Here is an 11826-nt window from a genome sequence, read left to right as displayed (position 1 = left end):
CGGCGGAGCGCGGCAGCATCCGGCAGCCCCGCGGCCTGCGGGCCCTGCCCCCAGCACTGGGCCGCGAATCCCGCGGGAGGCGGAGGGAGCGCAGCCGAGGGAGCCTCGCTGCTCCTTCCTCCTCCCCTCGCTCCGGTCCCGCTCAGCCCCTGCGCAGGGCCGGGCCGTTGCGGGCGGTGCGGCGGCGCTGCCCCCGCCCCTCGGCGCTGGCGGCCGGGACGAGCGGCGGCGGGGTCACGGCGGCGGCCGGGTCAGAGGGTAAAGGTTGCTCCCCCAGCATCCTCCGTGCTGGATACTCAGCCATCTTGGATTCGCGGGACAAGAAAATTCATGCGGTGAGTCCGGCCCCGGCCGCCCCTCCCCGGCCCCGCCGCCGACCCGGGCCTCGCCGCCGTCTCGGCCGCGGCCCGATGCGGGAGGCCCGGGCGGCGGCGCGGCCCTCGGCGGGGCTCGGTGGACCTGGGGCCGCCCCACCGGGTTTCCGTTTGCTTTTGTCTCCGAGGGGGAGCGGGGGGGACGCGCGGCGCCCGAGCCGGGGGCGCAGCCGCAGGCCCGGCCCGGCCCGCCGCCCCCTTCCCTCCTCCGCGGCCGCGGGCGGCGGCGGCCCCCGGGCGCCGCTCCGGGGCCGGGCGAGGCCGCGGCCCGGCGGTGTTTGGGCCCCGCATCCCTGCGGCCGCCGTTGGCAGCTCGCCCTGCGGCCCACTCGGCCCGCCCGGCCCGCCCGAACGGCTTCTTCCCGCCGCCGCCCCGCCGGCTGCTCCCAGGCCTCCTCCGTCCCTCCGAGCCCGGCCCCGCGGGGCCGCACGGCCGCCCGGCCCCCGCCCGCCGCCTTGCCCGGGCCCGGCGCCGGGGCAGCGGAACCTGCCGCCCACGGCCGGGGCTGCGGCGGCCCCGCGCTCCGCCGAGCGGCCGTGCGGCCTGCACCGCGGGCCCCGGGCGCAGAAAGGGGGTGAGACGGGGGTGTGCTGCTGGCTGGCTTTCGGGTGAAAAATTATTTTCTTTTTTCTTTTCTTTTTTTTTTTTTTTTTTTCTGCCTGCGCCTGTTTCACTCTTCTCCTGGCGGTGGTTAAGGCGGTGTGTAAACAGGTTCTGGCTTTCCCTCGGACGTGTTTGTAAAACAAACTTGAAAGGGATAGAGCGCGGTCGCCGGAGGAAGGAATCAGCCTTCCCCTGCCCGCCTGGGCGGCGATGACAGGCTCTGGCGTGAACCTGACCCGTGCTGCGAGAGGAGGTGGCACTGGGTGACAGGTTAGGGATAAGAGAGGGACAGTAGGGCGGGGGGGAAAGATGCAAGCGTCAGAGTTAGCAGTTTGGTTAGCGTACGTATGCTCCTGGTGAAAACAAGGTACCAGCTAGTGGGTATTGTCGGTTTTAGGGTGGGTTTTTGTTGGTGAAGTTACAAGTAACTTTGTTTTGGAGGCTCTGTAGTGTGGGAAAATTAAAATATGCATGTGTAAGGTGGTATTTGCTTCTGCTGCCTATTCAAACCTCACACAAGCATGTTTAATTTCTGCTGTCTCTTTTGTCAGGGAAAAAGTTGTTTCCAACTTTGCACTGTTTTATCCCCAGGGGAGGAGAAGAACTTTCTGTGTATCTTTCCTAAATATATATGTTTGTGTGACTTGAGTGTGTGAAGGAGACACTCCTGTGTGCCCGAACACCAGCAGCATCTGGTGCTGGTGACTGGCTGCTAGTCTTAACTCTTCTGCTGGGGAAAAATAGATGATCAAACCTGCTGTCATATCTGTTATTGGAAAACGTTATGTTTTGGGAAACTTGGATTTGTTTCAACCTGTTAAGACTTGTGAAGACCTGCAAGAGCAAAGTAATTGTAGAAGTTTATATTGCAAAGGTGTCTTCCTTTGATCTGGAGAATTGTTGTGTATGTGTTGATGTACTTTAGGCTCTCTTAAAATGACACATTAGTAGAACATGGCTCACAGGATCAGGTTTTGTGAACTTGAACATGATATATCTGTCCCATACCTTATTTTCCTCTTCTTTTTGTCCCCCACTTCCACTGTTCTTTATGTTGAGTATTCAGCTGGTATGCTAAACTTCAAGGTGTTGACTGCTTCTGATTTGAGAAAGGGATTTGAATACTCACTTATCAAGAGCTGACTGACTTGACTTGCGAGTGTATTTCCGTTTCATTTTCAGGAAGCTGTTGATAAAGCTAAGAGCGTAGTCATAGATAAACCTTGTCTACACATCTCCTCTAGAAACTTAATATTGCTGTCAAAGTAGTCATTGTTATTGCAACCTATTTGTGTGTCAGTTCTATCAAGAAATGAAGGAAAAGCCCTTGGCTAAAATGGAGAATAAAGAAACACCAGAAATTTATATTAAAAAAAAGATTTGAATTCTCTTTAACAGAATCTAGTTTTAGATAATTGTCATTTAGTGGAAAAAATAGGACAGTTAGTGTGTCCTGAAGTTTGATGCTAAAAAATTTTCCCATAAGTGTCTGTTTCCACCTGAAAATTTTGGTCTTTACCTCAGTCACTTCAGTATGAGAATTCTGTGTGCCTGCAGCGGACCAATACATCTCAGAAAGTATTTCTGGTTTATTTTTATATTTCTAAGTGCATTTATGTTTGGATAGAGATTAGCTTTGAAATCAGGAACATTATTGCTTTTTAAGTCTTTGTTGTAGCTTTCTTAAAAATTACCCAAATATTCACGTTAATGCAAGGTCTGTAGTGTTGTAATTGCTAAGTTGTAACCTCATTATGGTTTTAAAGGGGCCTTGTATCATAACTTTGTTTATTCAAACATATCTTCCACCTTCATCTTTTTATGAACTCAGGAAGTGAATAGAACTTAAAAATGCACCACAATTGAATTAAAGCAGAAGTTTCTGTCACCTGGCTTTCTGACTTTATCTGGAAGCTAAAGCAAAATATTGAATGGCTTGTTTTCCCATGAGGTAGTGTAGAAAGTGCACCAAGTATAGAATTTTATTCAAAAGGAAGTAGACCCCTGTATCTAACTTTTAAAATGATGTCTTGTCTTAAAGCTATAATTTGCTTGAATAAAAGGTCCCTTAAAAATGTGTTATTAAAAAGAAAAAAAGAAAAATTCCTAAATTCATGGCAGAGTATTTGCCACATTTCTTGTACATGTTTATAAATGTTAGCTTAAATAGAAAGCCCTTTACCAGTTTCAATAGAAGTACAGTACCTTAGGAAGTTAAATCACTATTTTTACAATAGATTTAAATGATTGCTCTGTAAATGATCCAGTTTTTCTCATTTAAAATTACTCTTAATACAGTGTGTATGTAAATTTCAAGGATTGACAAAAGCATAAAGTTGAAGTTAGGTTAAATTTGCTTTATCTGAGCTTTTGAGACATAAATAAGTAAAAAAAAAAGTATGTGAGCATTCTGCTATAGAGCAGCAATCTGCTAATATATTTGCTTTAAATTTATGTCTCAGTTGCACTGCACTGAACAATTCAATATAACTTGGTTCAGTTGTCTTTCCTGAGTAGAATTGGCCTTTTTTTTTCCCCTCTTTTTTTTTTTCCTTTCCAGAAATGCTTCAGTACATAGGTGCTATGTTTGTGTGTGTCCTGTTGGTCTCCTGACCTAAGTTCCTGGAAAAGAACACCTGAGCCTGTGAACACCTGAAATTTGTGTGTAGTCTCCTTGACTCAAAAGCACCTGCTTACATGCTGATGGTTAACTTTGTGCATGAGTTTTCAGGATGGATGGTGTATTTTGACAGCTAGCTATGCTTTTATTGAGCATTATAACAGCATAGCAAGAATTGTGTCAAATGAAAATACTGCACAGTAGGATATTTAAGTTGTCCTTGTGGAATTATTTTGATTTTTGGAGCAGGTGTGTATATACCAAGCATGGTCTGTGCTCATCAGCAAGAGATTCTTATGTAGGATTGAAAATATTTTTGTGGTTTTGTGCAAAAATGAAGAAAAAACCTAACAAAAAACCCCAAAACCCAGCCATAAAATGTTCATTGCTTATAATATATATTTTATCTTTCATTTTTAATACTCAAATAAAATAGAATATTTTTGTTGTGGTGGTGTGCACTAGCTCATCTTCTGCTCTGCTTGTGTAATGGGCTCCAAGTCAAGGTGTAAGTGGTTCTTGTCCAAAGGGGTTACTGAGAACCCTTAATTTGTCTTGCTGTAGCACTGGTTATCAGTAACATTACAGAAAAGTGTGCATTATTTTTTCCCCCTGTCTTGGTTACTCTGCCATCTGATTGCTTTTTGCAGTGCTAGTACGTATAATTTCACAACTCTACATTTCCTAGGAGGATTCCTTTCAAATTATGCTGGTAGGTTAAAATTTTATTATAGTGAAGACTTTTTTTCAGACACATCTCTCTCTTGTTAATTTGAAATGTAAGAGTTGTTAATCAGAAATTCAGTAATAAGTAAACCATTGTTTCTTCCTGTTTCCCTTTTCATTTGGGATAATTTATGGCGTGATATTTTTTAAGTATTAGTTTTCACCCCATGTCTCTTGGGATTTTTTCCTTTTTTTTTTTTTGTTTTGGTTTATTGAACTTCAGAAGCATTTTAAAAATCCTGCTTTCAGATTTTTTTATGTGCTTGAGATCGATCAATTATGTTTGAAAATAGTTTGCTGTGGTCAAGTTATTCATCAAAAGGTGTAGTTTATTAAACTGAAAACTGGTCTAAAAGGCTGCTGTATTTGTGGTACATAAAATGGGAACTGTTGCTTTGCACTGCTGTTGCTGAGCAGACAGTAATCCAGTGGGCTGAGTTGGACCATGCTTTCTGTGTGAGTTACCCACTGCAGTGGTGGCTTACTCTGGGTAAGTGGTTTAACCAGTCCATAGCCAAGTTCTAGTCTGCACTAAGGGGATAATGGCTCCTGTGTTTCACTTGCCTGGTTCAGGACTCCCGTGGAGCCACATGCCAGTAGCAGTTAGTGCATATGGTTAGCAAAAACAATGTTAACCACCAACAATGGCCCTATACCAAGTTCAGTAGGTCTGGTCTGTCCTTACGTGTTTCAGAATGGCATTGCCATTTTCATTGAATCTAAATGTGTGTGCATTTGGAAACAATAGGAGGGGGTTTTTATGCACCAAAAAGAGGCAGTTGGACTTATTATGGCCAACTATTTTTAATTTTAAAATGTTAACATTTAGATTTGTAGGCAGTGTCTTGGCAAGCTAGTTTTTCTAAAGCTGTCTTTGTAACACAGACATTGATAATGTAATATATTATCTTTTCTGTAAAAGGGTTGTCAGAAAATGCCTGTCGTGGTGTAAAATGAGCAACTAATGCTTGTGTCGGTGAACTCTCTACTTGTCTTACTGTCTACTTGACTCTGAGTTTTTGCTTTGAGCTTCACTGGAATAGTATTTTTCCCCTTCCAGCTTATGAAAACCTTGCATTGTTTGGGGCAGAATGACTATTCCTTGTAAGCATTTTTTATTTGAATCATGAAAACTATTCTTGCAAAGGAAATGTTGCCAGAGAGTTATAATGGTGGAAAAAATGTCTGCCAGTCTTCCTTCTGTTGCTCTGCTGTGCAGGGGACTTGTTTGGGTATATGCTTGAAGTCTTTTACCATTCAATAGTGATGAGGTTTGTGAGAAAGTACTTGTTGCATATAAATAATTATTTTTTGAAAAAGTTATGAAACAGGAAAATAGCCGTGAAGCACGTATTTTGTGTAATGACCAAGTAAGCTAAAAACGTACAGAAGAATGTAATCTCTTGAATATTTGTACCATGTATTGTTATGTGGAGAAGGGGGAATCTGAAAGGTTTTCAAATAGAAATCAGCTGTAAGCAATGTCAACTTTGGAAAGACTGACAAGATGATGAGCAATTCTGAATGTTAAAGTACCTTGTAATCCTGTGTCCATCTGTAAAACTGCTTGACTCAAAAAATCTTTCTAATGAGATGTTTGATTATTTATTGCAGTGCTGATACTGGTCTTGATACTTTTCCTAACATGTCAAAAGCACTATCATAAAGTAGAAAGGTACCTTATGTTGAAATCTTAATTTGTTGACTTATTTTCTGGATGTGGATGCACATTTCCAGTAAGATGAAGTTGATCAAGATCAGCATTACACATGGGAGTAAGTCAGTATCACTTTTTATTTCATGGTGGAAGTTGAGGTAAATTCCGGAATTCAGGTTCCTTTGCTACTGTGGTATGGAATTAATTTTTTTTTTTTTGCTTGTTTGGGGTTTTTTGAGTTTTCTCTTGTGTGTGTTTTGGTTTTGGAAATTTCAGGATGATATGATTTGGACAATAAATATATGTTTTGTTTCCCCCAATCTCCTGGAAGTTTAATTAGGCAAGAACATAAATGTTGTGAGACATCTATGATGGAACAGGGACTTTCAAAATTTCTTGCAAGGATAAATTTAGTTTTCAGAAGTTTGGTGCTCTTTTGAGCTAAGCTTAAGTCCATGTATGTTGTGAATACCGGCAGTATATGGTTGATGGCAAGTAGTATTTTCATTGGGATTAGCATTTTAGTTAGGAATTTCAAACTCTCAATATTAGCTGTGATCCTAATATTTTATTGTCTCTGAAAGACATATAACTAGTTTAAATGATTTTTTTAAAGCAACTGGCAGTTCTTTTACAGTCCACGCGGTAGATTCAATTTTACACTAATCTGAATTAGATTTTATAGCAAGAGTTTAGCAAGTCTTGCAAACTGGGATGGCCAAGCGTAGGTTGGTAACCAGGAGTGACTCACTAAGAGCAGACATCTTTAACTTCCCCTAAACAATGTGCTCCAGTGTCCAGCTGCTGGCCTTTACTAATGAATACCTGCATCTGCTGAGTCCAGTTATTAAAGCAAAACCATTTTGAGCAGTGCATTTTAAAACTTAGTAGACTAAAGGTACTTCACAGGCCCTTGTGTTAATGTACTTAGGAGAGGGCCTGGAGGGGAGTAACAGAGGCTGCAAATGAGTAAACTGTTGGTGGTAGTAAATGAATAAACTGTTGATAGTAGAATGTGCTTCATGGATTAATTTATGTTTGTAAGAAACATAAAAATATAAAATAAGTCAGATATATATAGATAATCCAACTTCGGGTTAACTCAAAATTTAAGCATTTAACTGAATTTGTATAAATATGCTTCTCTGTGGAAACAGAACTCAGAAGGAGAAATTAAGATTGGAAGTATGGTCCTACAGACCTCATAAAATTGTGTCTAGGTGAAGGAAGGAATTTCATATTTGTGCAACTTCTTGTAAAAGAAATAGACATGACCTACAGAAGAAATAGACATGACCTACAGGTATGTATTTGCTAGGATGGCAGCTGGTTAAGCATCCCGTAAATAAACACAGACAGACTTTGAGTGTCCGCACCACAACTTTTCCCTGAAGTGGGGGGAAAGTCACAAAGAGATGTGGAAAAGAAGGAAGTTGAGGGCTATCATGGCTCAAGTATTAAGAAGCAGAACAAATCTTTAAGAAAGTAACTTTTATTAATTCTTCTACTCATAACAAAGGTCTTTATGATTAGTAGGGCTTTTGTGTTTTGGTTTGTTTTTTATTTATCTACTGAATGTAAGTTAAACTTTATAGTCTCAGATGGTTCAGTATTTTTGGGACTGTCAGGAGAGAGCTTCAGTCTGAATGGAACCTAATATTCAGCTCCAGCTGAGCAGTTGTTCTTTGTGCCTATTGATGCAACTGTCCATGGCTCTGCAACAGATTCCAGTGCAGTACTTAATTTTGTAATGTGCTTCTAAAAATAAGTGCACAGTCTTATGTAACACATCTTGTATTGTTAGCACCTAGAGGCTTCATCCCCACTGGTATGAAGTGGAACACATCCTACATGAGTTTTGATTGTGGGTATTTACATCTGAAACACTTTCCCTGTCAGTGTCTATGGGCAAAGAGTAGCTTTGTTTAAGGAATGACTAGTAATTTTAGGAATATCAGGTACCTTGTTTGCATGGTGAAGTATGTTTCTCCTCTGCATAATTGAGCAAAACAACAATGGAAAGGTTCTACATAGTTCAGTAGAGATTTGTTTCCCTCAAGAAACTCTGTGGATTCCTGCTCATGGGTATGTGCACCTTCTCAGAGCTCTCACTTTATTTGGCTCTGCACTGCAACTGTAAGAGTTCTGAAAGTCTGTGGATGCTGCAGACATGAAAATGAGATGTTAATCATATTGATGCAGCTTTGAGGGCAAACTCAAAATCTTGAAGGGTGACATTTATGATCAAATTACACTATTCTGTTAGATTTTGTACAACTCTTGCTGTAGTCTTAGCAATGTTTTGATCTCTTTAATGTGGCTTTTCTCATGCTTTTTGAATTCAGGCTGCAAATAACATATTAACTTAGATGATAAAATGCATCATGTCTTGCTGATAGGATGACACCTGTACAGAGCAAACTTGTCATATGTAAATAAGGGACAGAAATCAAATTTATCAAGAGTTACAGCTTTATCTGAGTAACTTGGTTCTCATTTTTCACCACTGCTTGAAGCAGATGCTATGCTTTTATGTTAGAGGCACAGCTGAAATTTCAGAGTAGAGGATTGAAAGTTCATCTCAAAGTCTGAGGCCAAAACAGAGGCAACCATTCTTTATTCTCTTAGTGTCACTCTAGAAGTTAATTTTCTATAGTGCCATTTACAGACATCCCAAGTGCTTCACTGTACAAAATCTCTCTTTCCCTGAGAGATCTGGTACTTCAGTGAAGAATGAATTCAGAGGGATCTGAAGAAATAGATATTTGTAAAACTAAACAAACAGGTAATCTCTTAGGTTGCATCTTTAACAATAAGTGAGATGTTTGTAGATGCTTTTAATAATTGTTTTATCTGAACAATTCAAATTATTTCATTTTCTAGCAATATCTAGGCCATAACTTTGGTGCTGGGAAGCACTGTCAGCCCTCAAACTTCCTTTTGTCAACCATGGAGGTAAAATCTGGTAAGACTGAAAATGTAAAGCTTGATATTTATGACACCAGAAGCCCAAGCTTCAGTGTTACGGTTACCCTTGGCAAAGTATGAGTTGCCTTTGTCTATCCTAACAAAGGCAGACAGCACATATAGAGGTATTTCTACATGTGTGGGTTTTGTTCTTTGTTTGGAAAGGCTGAGACTGTACCTGGGCCCCGGTGGAGCAGGCATGCCCCTCTGATAGGCAGGGAGAAGGTGGGCAAGGGAGGGAGGAGCCTCTGGTGTGCAGACTGTGCCATGTTCTTCTGTCCCTGGTCTGTCAGCCCAGACCTAGCCTGTCATTAACACTGTGCTTGTAGAGAAGAAATAGCAAATATGTTCTGTTCTGTCTGGTATTATTTCCTCTTTTTCTTGAGTAGGTGTCCAGGGAGCCAAATGCAAGAATAATGTATTAGTTGTGTATTTCAGCATTTTTGTGCCCAGTCCTTTTTTCTTTTTAAAGCGTGTATCCCAGAGTTTGCTCGCCACAGCTGTCTGTCATCTGTTTGTTCACTGGTAAGAGAAGACTGCTAACAGGAAGTAGGTCCTGCACTGAGCCTTCTTGGCCTGATTTGAGTAGGGCTGTGTCAGAAAAATATTGGTTTCACCAGGTTTATAGGGGGTTGTTGAGTGAGAGGAGTTTAATGAAAAGAATGTGCCATTCATTTTGGTGTGGAGAATCAGTACACACTTTACTTTAAACAGTAAAGTTTTACTTAATTGTGCTGTTAATATAAATTCTATTTGTGAAATTAGTGTGTTTATCCCTCACTCATCATATAACTTACTATTTATTAAAAGCTTCAGAGTTTTGTGGAAGATGGCATAACCTCTCTTTCCTGTCTAATTAAGCAAAACCTTGAAGTTTTATGTGAGATTTATTCAATGTCTACCTTTTTGAATTGCAGCTTATAGAATGAATGGATGGTCTATTTTATTGATTAATACAGGGTCAGAATGAGCTCACATCCCTGTAATGTTGCTCTTGCCATGGCATGCTATAAAATTGTGTGGGTATGTTTTGATCCTTCTGAGATATGAATATTTTGGCAGTGAACATGTTTTCTGTGAAAACTCATAGTCACTAATAATTGTAGTGACACTCTAAAGTATCTGTGACTGTTTTTACTGGAAAAAAGTGCATAAGACCACAGAGAATGACAGATTTTGCTTAGAAGGTAAGCTTCTGAAATTGTTATGCATGAAGACCATTCAAAATAATTCAGTTGTCAGTGTTAAACTAATACTGAAACAAGAAAAAAAAAAGAAAATAGTCTTGCTTAATCCATTGCCCTCATGCTTTGTAGCGTCAACCCAGAAGACACATCAAATTTTGCCTTGGTTTGCAATACAAAGTTCCCTTTCGTGGTGTGTTTCTTCTGTATGAGTGCAACTGCCACGGTTCTGCCTACAGCATCATTCTTTCTTTTCTTTCTTTCTGTTCTCTGTTTTCCTCTTAGAGGTGAGATTCCAGTGGTGGTAGGGATATGGGTGGTAAGAGTGCTATCTTAAAACAAGATAGACAGCTGCTGATAGAATGGGTTCCACAGCAAGGCCTTGTTATTCCTGGGAAATGTTGCCAGGTCCTGCTCCTGACAGCAGTCTGACTTCTGTGGAAACTGCCAAACTGGTAAAGTAAAATGGGCAAAAAATCAGAATTATAAATGGCAAGATTACTAATGAAAATGTGTCCCTTGAGTAAGAATGGGACTCCTAGTGATACCTTGTAATTACACATCTGTTATGAGAATCTAATCTAAATTTGAGGTTTGAAGTGATAGAAATCTATGCAACACTGCTGATATGGTCATATTCTTCACTTATTGGTTCTTTAATATAAAATATGCTTTAAAATCTTAACTATTAGAAGTTTAAGATTTTTTTTCATTTAGTGTGAGAAACTTTAAGTTGGGTTAGCATATAAACTTGGAAAAGGAGCAACTCTGTTCCATCATCATGAAGGCTTTCCAGTGTTAATATAGGCATGCTATTCTGAGAACTAAAGTTTTGTCTGAAGACAGGGGTTTAGGTAAGTGCAAGACACTCCAGGGAGCCTTTTTTTATCTCCAGTACTCCCAGAATGCCTCTCTTTTTTTGCCTTAGGTATTCTTATGGTTTGTTGGTTTGTTTTTGTTTAGGGTTTTTTTTGCTTTTCTTACTCTTTCATCAGTTCTTTTTGCTGCATTTCATTTCTTCTCCTGCAATTTAAGATTGAAAAGTCATGTTTTGGATCACCTCATTGTTCTTCCTGATGCTTAGTTTTTGTCTTGTGATGTCAAACTTGTGTAATTTTCAGTTCATAAACTGAGAGGGATATAGGTCACTGTTTAAATGAGCGTTTGAAGTTTTCTTGCAAACAAACCCCTCCCTCAGTATATAAAACCCTGCTTCAGTGGCCATTAAAATTGCAAACTCAAGGAGTCTGAATTCAAGGAATGTTGGAATGAAGGCTTTCTTTCCCATCTTAACTCAGGTTCCATATACATGTCGCTGTTACACAGTTTTTTTGATCAAATAATGTTTTCCCCAGAGCACTCTGGTCTCATTGGTCAGAGAGGTTTCATGGTGTTCTCACACTGAGGTTTTTCTTTTTTAATCCTGTTTTTCAGATCATGCTATCCAAAATTATAGGCAAATACAGGATTAATGTTTTCTCTCCAATTTCTTCATTATAGTATCACAGAAGTGCTTTATAATATGTTTTTGAAAAACTACATTTTTATATTGCCTCACTGAAATGACAGCGATGCATTACAAATAGAGAAACTGAGACACTGGCTTAGGATTTCATAACATAAATACCTTCATTTAATTTGCAGCTGTGAATAGTTAATGCTTCTCCATAGACTCATGAAATATTTCAAGCAGA

The 11826-nt window shown here is 40.6% G+C and overlaps 1 protein-coding gene across 1 annotated transcript in view; it reads left to right on the top strand.

Moving 5' to 3' along the window:
• The first annotated feature begins 218 nt into the window (after positions 1–218).
• Positions 219–11826, top strand: part of CNOT2 (CCR4-NOT transcription complex subunit 2) — an 83989-nt gene continuing 72381 nt past the window's right edge. The window contains exon 1 of the mRNA XM_063155060.1: positions 219–335. The gene's annotated coding sequence lies outside the window, so the exon portion shown is untranslated. The remainder of the gene's footprint in view (positions 336–11826) is intronic.

The sequence above is a fragment of the Melospiza melodia genome, chromosome 4, assembly GCF_035770615.1.
Source record: "Melospiza melodia melodia isolate bMelMel2 chromosome 4, bMelMel2.pri, whole genome shotgun sequence".
NCBI lineage: Eukaryota > Metazoa > Chordata > Aves > Passeriformes > Passerellidae > Melospiza > Melospiza melodia.
Note: the sequence above shows the minus strand (reverse complement) of the source record. Positions and strands in the feature narration are given on the sequence as shown.